Source organism: Schistocerca gregaria, chromosome 6 (assembly GCF_023897955.1).
Source record: "Schistocerca gregaria isolate iqSchGreg1 chromosome 6, iqSchGreg1.2, whole genome shotgun sequence".
In the NCBI taxonomy this organism is placed as follows: domain Eukaryota; kingdom Metazoa; phylum Arthropoda; class Insecta; order Orthoptera; family Acrididae; genus Schistocerca; species Schistocerca gregaria.
Window position 1 is genome coordinate 557,050,383 of NC_064925.1, and position 12,862 is coordinate 557,063,244.

The 12,862-nt window shown below is 43.3% G+C and overlaps 1 non-coding gene across 1 annotated transcript; it reads left to right on the plus strand.

Moving 5' to 3' along the window:
* The first annotated feature begins 268 nt into the window (after positions 1-268).
* On the plus strand, positions 269-341 carry Trnaa-cgc (transfer RNA alanine (anticodon CGC)). The gene has a single exon. It is a non-coding gene; the product is annotated as a tRNA-Ala (tRNA).
* Positions 342-12,862: the final 12,521 nt, after the last annotated feature.

Below are 12,862 nucleotides of genomic sequence, written 5' to 3' on the forward strand. Positions count from 1 at the left end.
TTTATTTTTCTGGAAAATACTTCTGGATATGAAACTTCCTGGCAGATTAAAACTGTGTGCCCGACCGAGACTCGAACTCGGGACCTTTGCCTTTGATGGGTAAGTGCTCTACCATCTGAGCCACCGAAGCACGTCTCACGCATGATACTCACAGCTCTACTGCTGCCAGTATCTCGTCTCCTACCTTCCAAACTATACAGAAGCTCTCCTGCTTCAGTTTTAATCTTCCAGGAAGTCTCATATCAGCGCAGACTCCGCTGCAGAACCGAGCGAGGTGGCGCAGTGGTTAGCGCACTGGACTCGCATTCGGGAGGACGACGGTTCAATCCCGTCTCCAGCCATCCTGATTTAGGTTTTCCGTGATTTCCCTAAATCGTTTCAGGCAAATGCCGGGATGGTTCCTTTGAGAGGGCACGGCCGATTTCCTTCCCCATCCTTCCCTAACCCGAGCTTGCGCTCCGTCTCTGATGACCTCGTTGTCGACGGGACGTTAAACACTAACCACCACCACCACCACCACCACCGCTGCAGAATGAAAATCTATTTCTGGAAACATCCCCCAGGCTGTGGCTCAGCCAAGTCTCCGCAGTATCCTTTCTTTCAGGAGTGCTATTTCTGAAAGTTTCTCAGGAGAGCTTCTGTAAAGTTTTGAAGGTAGGAGACGAGATCCTGGCAGAAGTAAAGCTGTGAGGACCGGGCGTGAGTCGTGCTTCGGTAGCTCAGATGGTAGAGCTTTTGCCCGCGAAAGGCAAAGGTCCGGAATTCGAGTCTCGATCGGACACTCAGTTTTAATCGGCCAGGAAGTTTCATATCAGCGCACACACCGCTGCAGAGTGAAAATCTCATTCTCGATACTTCCGGATAAATAACGCCTACACGACATTCTACTCTATTTCGACTTAAGAACAGTTCCATACCAGGTACAGAGAAACATTTCTTCTAAGACATTCGGGAGGAAGGATAAACGAACATATTCTTCAATTGTGTTTGATTTTTTCCCAGTATAACGACCTTGAAAGGCAAAGCCACCAGACGGGCTGTTCCAACGGTACGTTAGTTTATAGTACCAAGATTTAAAGAAATATCACGGCTCATTCATAGCATCAGTGGACAAAACATTGTGTTCGAGAAAGTGAAATGCTGCAAAATGTTCGAAATTCTGAGCAAGTTACAAGGAAAGACGGGTAGTATATTATACTGTACAAGAAGCTACAGGGAGAGAAAAATGGAAGAAAAAAGACAAGTAGTCCTGATTAATTGCTTTTAAGACAACGATGCTAGACTTTCGCAACTACTGTGCTCGCTAAGCACTTAAGAAGCAATGAGGAATGAAAAGAAAATTAAAGAATGGGATCACAAATTAGGATGAAAAGATATCAGTGATAACATTCTGTTATGACATTGCTATCCTCAGTGAATGTTACGAAGAAATGCCGGACTTTCTAAATGGAATGAACAATCTATTGGTGACACATTATGTATGGATTCAGAGCAAACCCAAGAAAAAGAAATTTGAGAAGAAGTAGCAGAAATGAGGATAGCGATAACCCATTATTAAAATTGGTGACAACGGAAAAGTCAATGGACTACAATAGAAGACAAATAATACATGCCGGACGAGGCAAGGAGGACATGAAAATCGGACTAAAATAGGCAAAAAGAGCATTCCCAGCGAAATGTACTATCATCAAATACAGGCTTTAACTTGAGGAAGAAGTTTCTGAGAAGGTGAATTTGGGGGCTAGGATTGTATGGGGACGAATAACGGCGTACTGGATTGGCGGAACAGAAAAGAGTCGAAGTGTTTGGGATGTGGTACTATAGCAGAATGCTGAAAATCAGGACTGATGTAGAATGAGGACGTTCTCCGCATAAATGACGAAGATGAGTATATATAGAAAACACTGACGAAAAGGTCAGGTGATACGGAGTGTGTTAGGAGGCTAGTAAGTAACGTCAGCGGTACCTGAGAGAGCTGTAGCGGGTAAAAGCTATCCAGGGAAGAGAGATATTGGAATACGACCAACAAATAATTGCGGACATAGGTGTGCTAATGCTACCTAGAGATGAAGAGATTGCGACAAGAGAAGAATTCGTGACGGGCCGCATCAAACGACTGATGAATAAAAGAAGACAAACGATCTTGAGGCCCCGCAGACATTAGATGCTACTATGAAACTGTAAGCTACCTTAACGTTATTGTTTTGTCAGAAGGGCAGCAAACATCAGACACTTTGGGAATGGTCCGGTAGCTAAGGTGCATCTGATGCCACCAGTAATTACTCAGCGATTCTGTGTGGCGAAGCTGCGATGACACAGCGCCTCGGGGCGTAAATACGTAATGTAATCTGAAGAGCAGAGCGCGACGTCGGCGTCGGCGTCTGCGTCAGCGGGGCCTCTGGTGGGGGCGCCAGAAACCACCGACTTCCCCGCCACAAGCGGCGTCCTTAATTAATGTTGGAGGCTTGTATTGTGCTCCGCCAGGCCTTCGCGGCAGCTTTGTCCGTAGTTCAGCACGCAGACTTTGCGATGCATACAGGAGCCAGAAGCGCAGTTCGGCTCTGGTGTACAAAGTTGTATGGCAGACACAAACAGATACTCTCCCATTCCGGATTACTAATACCCGGAGGCCAGCTCCTACCTTGAGGTAAGGTGGTCTTGGCAACTCGTTACTTGTTTTTCGAGGAGTATGCTTTCCCTAGACAATGTAAGTGCGGTGTGCGTACTGTATGACCTTGAGACAAACACCATCAGATTATTTGACTTGTCACTCTAACGAAGTAGGCGAGTGTCAGGAATATGTCTCGTAGTCTTATCGTGGCGTGTTTATTTTCTGCCTTTAGGTAAGACGATAGAAATGCCACTTGCACGCTTAGAGTAGCAGCTTGACTGTGATCAACTTTAAACAGAACTTGATTAATTTACACACACACTTTTTAAAATAATAACCCGTGGTCTAGGGGTATTGTCTTTGATTCATAATCGAAACGTCTTCGGTCCCGGGTTCGATGCCCTCCACTGCCTAAATTTTGATAAATAATCAGCATTGGCGGCCAAAGACTTCCGGCATAAGAAGTCAGCCTCATTCTGCCAAATGCCTTGTCAAAGAGGGCAGAGGAGCGGATAGAGATTCAGGGCACTCTCTTGTCCTACGGGTGGGAAATTACCCCTAAAGGCGGAAGAATCAACAATGATCAGCGACATGAGGATGCAGAAGGCAATGGAAACCACTGCATTAAAGACACGTAACGTGTATCCACAGGACATGTGGCCTGTAGTTGAAGAAGTGTCATGATGATCTTTCCATTGGCAAAAGATTCCGGAATAGTCACCCATTCGGATCTCCGGGAGGGGACTGACCAGCGGGAGGTTACCATGAGAAAAATATTGAATAATCAACGAAAGGATAATGTTCTACGAGTCGGGGCGTGGAATGTCAGAAGCTTGAACGTGGTAGGGATACTAGAAAATCTGAAAAGGGAAATTCAAAGGCTCAATCTACATATGGTAGGGGTGAGTGAAGTGAAGTGGAAGGAAGACAAGGATTTCTGGTCAGATGAGTATCGGATAATGTCAACAGCAGCAGAAAATGGTATAACAGGTGTAGGATTCGTTATGAATAGGAAGGTAGGGCAGAGGGTCTGTTACTGTGAACAGTTCAGTTCAGTGACCGAGTTATTCTAATCAGAATCGGCAGCAGCCCAACACCGACAACGATAGTTCAGGTATACAAGCCGACGTCGCAAGCTGAAGATGAACAGATAGAGAAAGTGTATGAGGATATTGAAAGGGTAATGCAGTATGTAAAGGGGGACGAAAATCTAATAGTCATGGGCGACTGGATTGCAGTTGTAGGGGAAGGAGTAGAAGAAAAGGTTACAGGAGAATATGGGCTTGGGACAAGGAATGAAAGAGGAGAAAGACTAATTGAGTTCTGTAACAAGTTTCAGCTAGTAATAGCGAATACCCTGTTCAAGAATCACAAGAGCAGGAGGTATACATGGAAAAGGCCGGGAGATACGGCAAGATTTCAATTAGATTACATCATGGTCAGACAGAGATTCCGAAATCAGATACTGGATTGTAAGGCGTACCCAGGAGCAGATATAGACTCAGATCACAATATAGTAGTGATGAAGAGTAGGTTGAAACTCAAGACATTAGTCAGGAAGAATCAATTCGCAAAGAAGTGGGATACGAAAGTCCTAAGGAATGACGAGATACTTTTGAAGTTCTCTAACGCTATAGATACAGCAATAAGGAATAGCGCAGTAGGCAACACAGTTGAAGAGGAATGGACGTCTCTAAAAAGGGCCATCCCAGAAGTTTGGAAGAAAAATATAGGTACAAAGAACGTAGCTGCAAAGAAACCATGGGTAACAGAAGATATACTTCAGTTGATTGATGAAAGGAGGAAGTACAAACATGTTCCGAGAAAATCAGGAATACAGAAATAGAAGTCGCTGAACAATGAAATAAATACGAAGTGCAGGGAAGCTAAGACGAAATATCTGCAGGAAAAATCTGAAAACATCGAAAAAGATATGATTGTCGGAAGGACAGGCTCAGCATACAGGAAAGTCAAAACAACCTTTGGTGACATTAAAAGCAACGATGGTAACAGTAAGAGTGCAACGGGAATTCCACTGTTAAATGCAGAGGAGAGAGGAAATTGGTGGAAAGAATACATTGAAAGCTCGTATGAGGGTTAAGATTCGTCTGATGTGATAGAAGAAGAAACAGGAGTCGATTTAGGAGAGATAGGGGATCCAGTATTAGAATCGGAATTTAAAAGAGCTTTGGAGGACTTAAGGTCAAATAAGGCAGAAGGGATAGATAACATTCCATCAGAATTTCTAAACTCATTAGGGAAAGTGGCAACAAAACGACTATACACGATGCTGTGTAGAATATATGACTCTGGCGACATACCATCTGACTTTAGGAAAAGCATCATCCACACAATTCAGAAGACGGCAAGAGCTGGCAAGTGCGAGAATTATCGCACAATCAGGGTAACAGCTCATGCATCGAAGCTGCTTACAAGAATAATATACAGAAGAATGGAAAAGAAAATTGAGAATGCGCTAGGTGACGATCAGTTTGGCTTTAGGAAAAGTAAAGGCACGAGAGAGGCAATTCTGACTTTACGGCTAATAATGGAAGCAAGGCTAAAGAAAAATCAAGACACATTCATAGCATTTGTCTACCTGGAAAAAGCGTTCGACAATATAAAATGGTGCAAGCTGTTCAAGATTCTGAAAAAAGTAGGGGTAAGCTATAGGGAGAGACGGGTCATATACAATATGTACAACAACCAAGAGGGAATAATAAGAGTGAACGATCAAGAACGAAGTGCTCGTATTAAGAAGGGTGTAAGACAAGGCTGTAGCCTTTCGCCTCTACTCTTCAATCTGTACATCGAGGAAGCAATGATGGAAATAAAAGAAAGGTTCAGGAGTGGAATTAAAATACAAGGTGAAAGGATATCAATGATACGATTCGCTGATGGCATTGCTATCCTGAGTGAAAGTGAAGAAGAATTAAATGATCTGCTGAACGGAATGAACAGCCTAATGAGTACACAGTATGGTTTGAGAGTAAATCGGAGAAAGACGAAGGTAATGAGAAGTAGTAGAAATGAGAACAGCGAGAAACTTAACATCAGGATCGATGGTCACAAAGTCAATGGAGTTAAGGAATTCTGCTACCTAGGCAGTAAAATAACCAATGACGGACGGAGCACGGAGGACATCTAAAGCAGACTCGCTATGGCAAAAAAGGCATTGCTGGCCAAGAGAAGTCTACTAATATCAAATACCGGCCTTAATTTGAAGAAGAAATTTCTGAGGATGTACGTCTGGAATACAGCGTTGTATGGTAGTGAAACATGGACTGTGGGAAAACGGGAACAGAAGAGAATCGAAGCATTTGAGATGTGGTGCTATAGACGTATGTTGAAAATTTGGTGGACTGATAAGGTAAGGAATGAGGAGGTTGCACGCAGGATCGGAGAGGAAAGAATAAGTGGAATACACTGATAAGGAGAAGGGACAGGATGATAGGACATCTGCTAAGACTTGAGGGAATGACTTCCATGGTACTAGAGGGAGCTGTAGAGGGCAAAAACTGTAGAGGAAGACAGAGATTGGAATACGTCAAGCAAATAATTGAGGATGTAGGTTGCAAGTGCTACTCTGAGATGAAGAGGTTAGCACAGGAAAGGAATTCGTGGCGATCCACATCAAACCATTCAGTAGACTGATGAAAAAAAAAAAGCATAAAATTACTTAACTTGGTACTGGATGATATTTACAATTGACAATCTGTAGTTCCTTTGATATTGGTACGTTAATCTTATTCTCACATATATCTCTGATATTTGACGAAAGTGTCTATACATGTATCTTCTTGGCTATGTCCAGGAGTATGGTAATCTTATTAGGCACAGAGTGAAACTTGACTATAGACTGGTACACACAAATGTATGAACTCGTAGAGACTGGTGCAGACTGGTACAGACTAGTGCAGACAAATGCAGATTCACTAATCGGAGGCCTGTACAATCGTTATCATACGTTCGGTGTTCATGTATCACTGCACGAGTGTGATCCGAGAGGAGAAAAGGTTCTACGTTAGCAGCAACCTCATTGGCTGCATTACATATTAATACACGGATCGGCGGAAGCAGAATTTGGTCCATCTCTATGGCAGCGCCATCTTGCAGTGTGGAGACGGACGAGCTGCGCCTGCGCTGTTGTGCTTAGCGTGGCGCGCTCTAGTGGAAAGGTTGTGTACACTCTGACTACGCGGAACTATGTACATAACAGTAAGCTAACTAATCTGGAGCATCATCGTAGAAAATAAAAAAGTAGGACTGTATTGCTGATAGCTTGTTATATTCAGGCAGCGAGGTATTTATCATTATCAATACTAATACTCCCTCTCTCACGTTTGAAAGCTTGTGAACCCTGTACTCGCCCCGCCCCCCCTCCCACCACCCTCCTGATTCCATCTATTATCCACATTAAACAATGTCCAGTCCAAATATTTATTAAGCAAATTCTTTTATGAAGGTTTGAGAAGAGCGAAGATTACATTAAACTTTCTAGTTTACTTAACTTGTAATGTTGAGATGACTCCAGTTCTTCTTGCCTAGGGTCTGAATCTTGAACCTGAAAATTTCACATCATGTCCTCATGGTTGGTTTGAACTAAATAAATTCGAAGACTGTTGTTCCACCATTTTCTTTTACCTGAATATGATTTCTCACATTTTAGTATATGAAACAGCATTCTGATTTAACACATTAACAAACCCGAAATGATATTGTTCGCACAAAAATACAGAAATACGTCCTTTCGCATCAGACGCAAGCTTACGACTCTCCTGCTATGCGGAAATAACAATATTCCAAAGTGTTTACAAGTTTCCTAAACAAATGAGTTTATACTAGTTACAGTTACAGTTACATTATTACTTTCGATTACTATTTCATAAACGAATCCAGAAATAAACATAATAAAGAGAACAGGATTGCGTAAATAATAATAGAAATTTTAAGTTTGCTAGTAATTCGTAGTTTCAAATGTTATTCAAAAAAAATTTATCAGTGCAGTCAAAACTAGTACTTTTCGATTATAACATCAAGACTAAAACATTTTATAAAGTAATTCCTTTACATAAATTTTAGCAGGAAATATAACATTCTGTGTATAAATTATATGAAAGTTTTCAGAAGAGCAACTGAGGTAATACTGACCTGTCGAAAAATAATACTGTAATACTGGTCTCGACAACTGCTCTTGAGGAAAAGTAATGCTAGGTGAGGATCTCCCATTACAACAGCTACAGGATCCTCTTAACGGTCTTTCTTAAAACTTCATGGTCTCCTGCAGCTCGTCAGCTGACCTAGCGTCCGATTTCTGTTGTCCTGTATCTGGTTCATCTACAGTCTCTGTAGTCTTTCAGTCAATATCGTCCCTTCAACTTTACCTTGATAATCATATTTTCCCGGTTGTTCTCCTATCGTTCACATCCACCAGTATCGATTATTATGCGGTCTCCTTCAGTTTATGTGCTTTCAGACCCATAAAGTGAAATTGGAAACACCAGACATTATAGCAGTCTCAGTTTCGAAGTCTGGTTAAGGCTCCATCTTTCCATTTCGGTGAGGTCATCAGTCCCTATAATTTAGAACTACTTAAACCTTATTAACATAAGGACATCACACACATCCAGGCTCGAGGCAGGATTCCAAGAACCGCACTGCCACCGTGGCTAGTCATTGCGTTAGGGCCAGAAATGGAGCAAGGCGTTATTGACTTGTTAGGTTTGTGAAACTATCTCCCTTGAGTAATAATCAAATACTTCTGAAATTGTAATCATTTATTTGTCTGTACATGTACATCAAATGTTCAAGTTTCCGTCCCATTCCGTTAGTTCATATGTGGTGCGTCTTTTCTCTCTCTTTCTCCCTCTCTTTCTCTCTCTCTCTCTCTCTCTCTCTCTCTCTCTCTCTCTCTCTCTCTCTCTCTCTCTCTCTCTCTCTCTCTCTCCTTTGTTTTTTAAAGTGGTGCTCCTCACAAATGTTAACTAGAACTGGTGATAAAAGGCACCCCTGCCCAACTCCGGTAGAGGGTTGAAAAGGACCTGAAATTTTCCCGTTTGGACTGAACAACAACGTGAGCAACCGCATGCTGCATATTTTGCGACACATGGCTAATAGTAGGATGTTGGGTGCAATATAATACAACAGCCTTTACTTTCGAAAAGAAAATGACATTAAAGCTATGTCTCTAAGTCCTTCTCAGTAGCAGAAACCCGAATCTCGAATAATCAGCCTCACTGTATTAGAAAAGTAAATAACATCTCCACTTTCAAAGTAAAGTTAATGACATACCTACTGGTGCAATAATTACAACTACCATAATCAACATACGCAGTGATTACCCCATAGCATCTTATTTTCGCTTTAGGTCTTCCTCATACCCTAGTGTTCTTAGATGCTGCTATATACTGAAATTTCCCTTCCCCAGAACTAAATATATCACAATGTATGTGTTTCGTGCATCTATACTTTTCATTAAAATTATTATTATTCTTGTTATTATTAATATTATTACTGTTATCATTATAATTATAAGTGTTAGCAGCGTCAGGAGAATTACTGTCAGTATTAACTTTATTAATTCTTAGCTAGTACTATTTTTTCACATTGCCTATACGCACACCCAAATCATTTAATTTCTATTTGTTATTTCTTATGTAACTGTAATGTACAAAATACTACATGTGTGAAACGTGAGAGATGGCCCTAGTCCGATACCTCTAAATAAGTTTAATAGATTGGAAACGAATAACCAAGTAAGAGTTAACAAAATGGTGTCCACCTTCCTTCAACAAAATGAATAAATATGGAATGCGACATGGGATGCCCGTACCTAATTTAGAGTGATAATAAAGACTGTGTTCTACCACCCAAATCTTTATTACTTGTTCCTGTGTATTGTGGTAGACACTTGTTCAGAAACATCTCCCTTCCAGAAGGAAACACAGTGACGGCAAAATCATCGCAATACCAAGGAATTGTGAAACATAAACGACAGTTGACAGGCGTTTTTCTACATCTGAAGAATAATGTCTACTCAAACTCCGTGCCAGTCACATAAGTGGCGCTTGTAACATTACTATGAGGATGTAGATCAGGTTTGCTTCAAATACACACAGTGAAGGTAGTGGGCGCTAGTTACCTTTAAGAATGGACTAGGTGAGTTGCTGTTGGTCAGAAAAAAAAGGCGAGTAGTCCCCGTTAATTGCTTTTAAGACAACGATGCTAGATTTTCGCAACTACTGTGCTCGCTAAGAACATAAGAAGCAATGAGGAATGGCACCATTATAAACACCTCACTGACTTTGAACGAGGTCATTTAACAGGGCTACGAGGAGCAGGATGTTCCATCTGCGATACTGCAAAAAGAGCTGGTAGGAAAGTAGCCACTGTACATCATTGCTGGCAGTCACGTACACGGGAATCTGGGGCCACAAGAATACAGGGCTCCGGGCTTTCATGAGGCGCTACCGAAACAGAAGACCATAGTGAAATGGTTCTAATGGCTCTGAGCACTATGGGACTCAACTTCTGAGGTCATCAGTCCCCTAGAACCTACAGCTACTTAAACTTAACTAACTTAAGGACATTACACACATTCATGCCCGAGGCAGGATTCTAACCTGCGAACGTAGCGGGCTCGCGGTTCCAGACTGTAGCGCCTAGTACCGCTGGGCCACTCCGGCCGGCAAGACCATAGTGATTTGCGTGGGGGCACTGGAGCATTGCATTGCATCTGAGAAGCAGTTGACATCATAGTGACACATCTAACAGTGAGAAATCGTTCACTTGAAGGACATTTCTGAGTCAGATGACCTGTAGCGTGCATTACACTGTACCCAAGCCACCGCCATTTGCGATGACTTCAGTTGTGTCAAGCGAGAGCTCGTTGGAGGGAATGGTGGAAGTCTGTTGTGTTTGCCGATGGAAGCTGGCTCTGGATGCGTGCGAGTTATGGCCGTGTGTTGGTGGCCGTGTGTTGGTTAGAAGGAGCCCAGTTGACGGCATGCCACCAATCTGTCTGTGTGCTAGACACACTGAATAGATAGTAGATAGTGTCGGAGTTCCATGTGGCAGTTTGCGAATGATGCTGTAGTATACAGAGAAGTTGTAGCATTAGAAAATTGCAGCGAAATACAGGAAGATCTGCAGAGGATAGGCACTTGATGCAGGGAATGACAACTGACCGTTAACGTAGACAATTGTAATGTATTGCGAGTATACATAAATAAGGATTCTTTATTGTATGATTATGTGATAGCAGAACATAAACTGGTAGCAGTTACTTCTGTAAAATATCTGGGAGTATACGTGCGGAACGATTTGATGTGGAATGATCATATAAAATTAATTGTTGGTAAGGCGGGTGCCAGGTTGAGATTCATTGGGAGAGTCCTTAGAAAATGTAGTCCATCAACAAAGGAGGTGGCTTACAAAACACTCGTTCGACCTATACTTGAGTATTGCTCATCAGTGTGGGATCCGTACGAGATCTGGCTGACGGAGCAGATAGAGAAGATCCAAAGAAGAGCGGCGCGTTTCGTCACAGGGTTATTTGATAATCGTGATAGCGTTACGGAGATGTTTAGCAAACTGAAGTGGCAGACTCTGCAAGAGAGGCGCACTGAATCGCGATGTAGCTTGCTCGCCAGGTTTCGAGAGGGTGCGTTTCTGGATGAGGTATCGAATATATTCCTTCCCCTTACTTATACCTCCCGAGGAGATCACGTATGGGAAATTAGAGAGATCTGAGCACGCACGGAGGCGTTCCGGCAGTTGCTCTTCCCGCGAACCATACGCGACTGAAACAGGAAAGGGATGTAATGACAGTGGCACGTAATGTACCTTCCGCCACACACCGTTGGGTTGCTTGCGGAGTATAAATGTAGGTGCAGACGTAAATGTACACCTGGGGCTCGATATTGTACGACGGGAGCAGCAGTCTAATGGTTATCCCACGCATACTGACTACAAATTTGTACGTCAGTCTCGTGATTCAACCTGTCGTGCTACCATTCATGATCACCATTCGAGGATGTGCTTTGCAACAGGACAACCCTCGCCCACATACCGCTGTTGTAACCCGGCATGAACTACAGAGTACGGCCTCCCCCGATCACTAGATCTGTGTCCAGTCTACCACATTAGGGACACCATCGGACGACAACTCCAGCATGAACACAAACTGCATTTACCGACCAAGTGCAACAGACATGGAACTCCACCCTAAGAACTGACATAGGTCCCCTATAAGACACAATTTGTGTTATGTTTGCTTGCTTGCATTCTGGCAGAAGTTACACCAGTTGGTAACGTACCAGCTTGTGACACTTGCAAAGGGTTTCCTCAAAGTTAAATTCAGCTGTGATCTTGCAATGTTAACCACTTGGATATGGTACCGAAACTTCCTGACAGATTAAAACTGTGTGCCGGGCCGTGACTCGAACTCGGGACCTTTGCCTTTCGCGGGCAAGTGCTCTATCAACTGAGCTACCCAAGCACGACTCACACCCCACCCTCACAGCTTTACTTCTGCCAGTACCTCGTCTCCTACCTTCCAAACATCACAGAAGCTCTGCTGCGAAACTTGGAGAACTAGCACTCCTGAAAGAAAGGACATTGCGGAGACATGGCTTAGCCACAGCCTGGGGGATGATTCCAGAATGAGATTTTCGCTCTGCAGCGGAGTGTGAGCTGATATGAAACTTCCTGGCAGATTAAAACTGTGTGCTGGACAAGACTCGAAATCGTGACCTTTGCCTGTCGCGGCGGAAGTGCTCAAATGGTAGAGCACTAATATGTTACCTTCACACATGTATTCCCAAAATATCATTACTCTGCGTCAATTAGTGTTGCGATATCTTTCCCGTCAGTGTAATGTCACCGACTGAAACTGGCATCTACTCTGAAGAACCGACTGACTGTTGCTCAGAAAAGTATTTTTTTCTTTTTTTTCTCGCGTAGTGCGGAGATTTTACTGCGGAAGTACGTGACTCTGTGACGGCGGCAGTGGCCCATCCGTATCAAGGGACATCGCAGCGTCTCCGCCTCTAGAGGCGCAGCTAGCACCAGCGGTAGCCGGCGGCTGCTACGATAAAACGGGGAGACGGGCGCCTCGCATTAATCATGCAGGGAGCGGGCTCGGCCGAGGACAGCCGCGCGTGATTTAGCCCGGACCGTTAAATGAAAGCGGCCCGGGGCGAGGCGCCCCTCCCAGCGTGACAAGAACGACCTGTGTGCTTCACGGCGAAT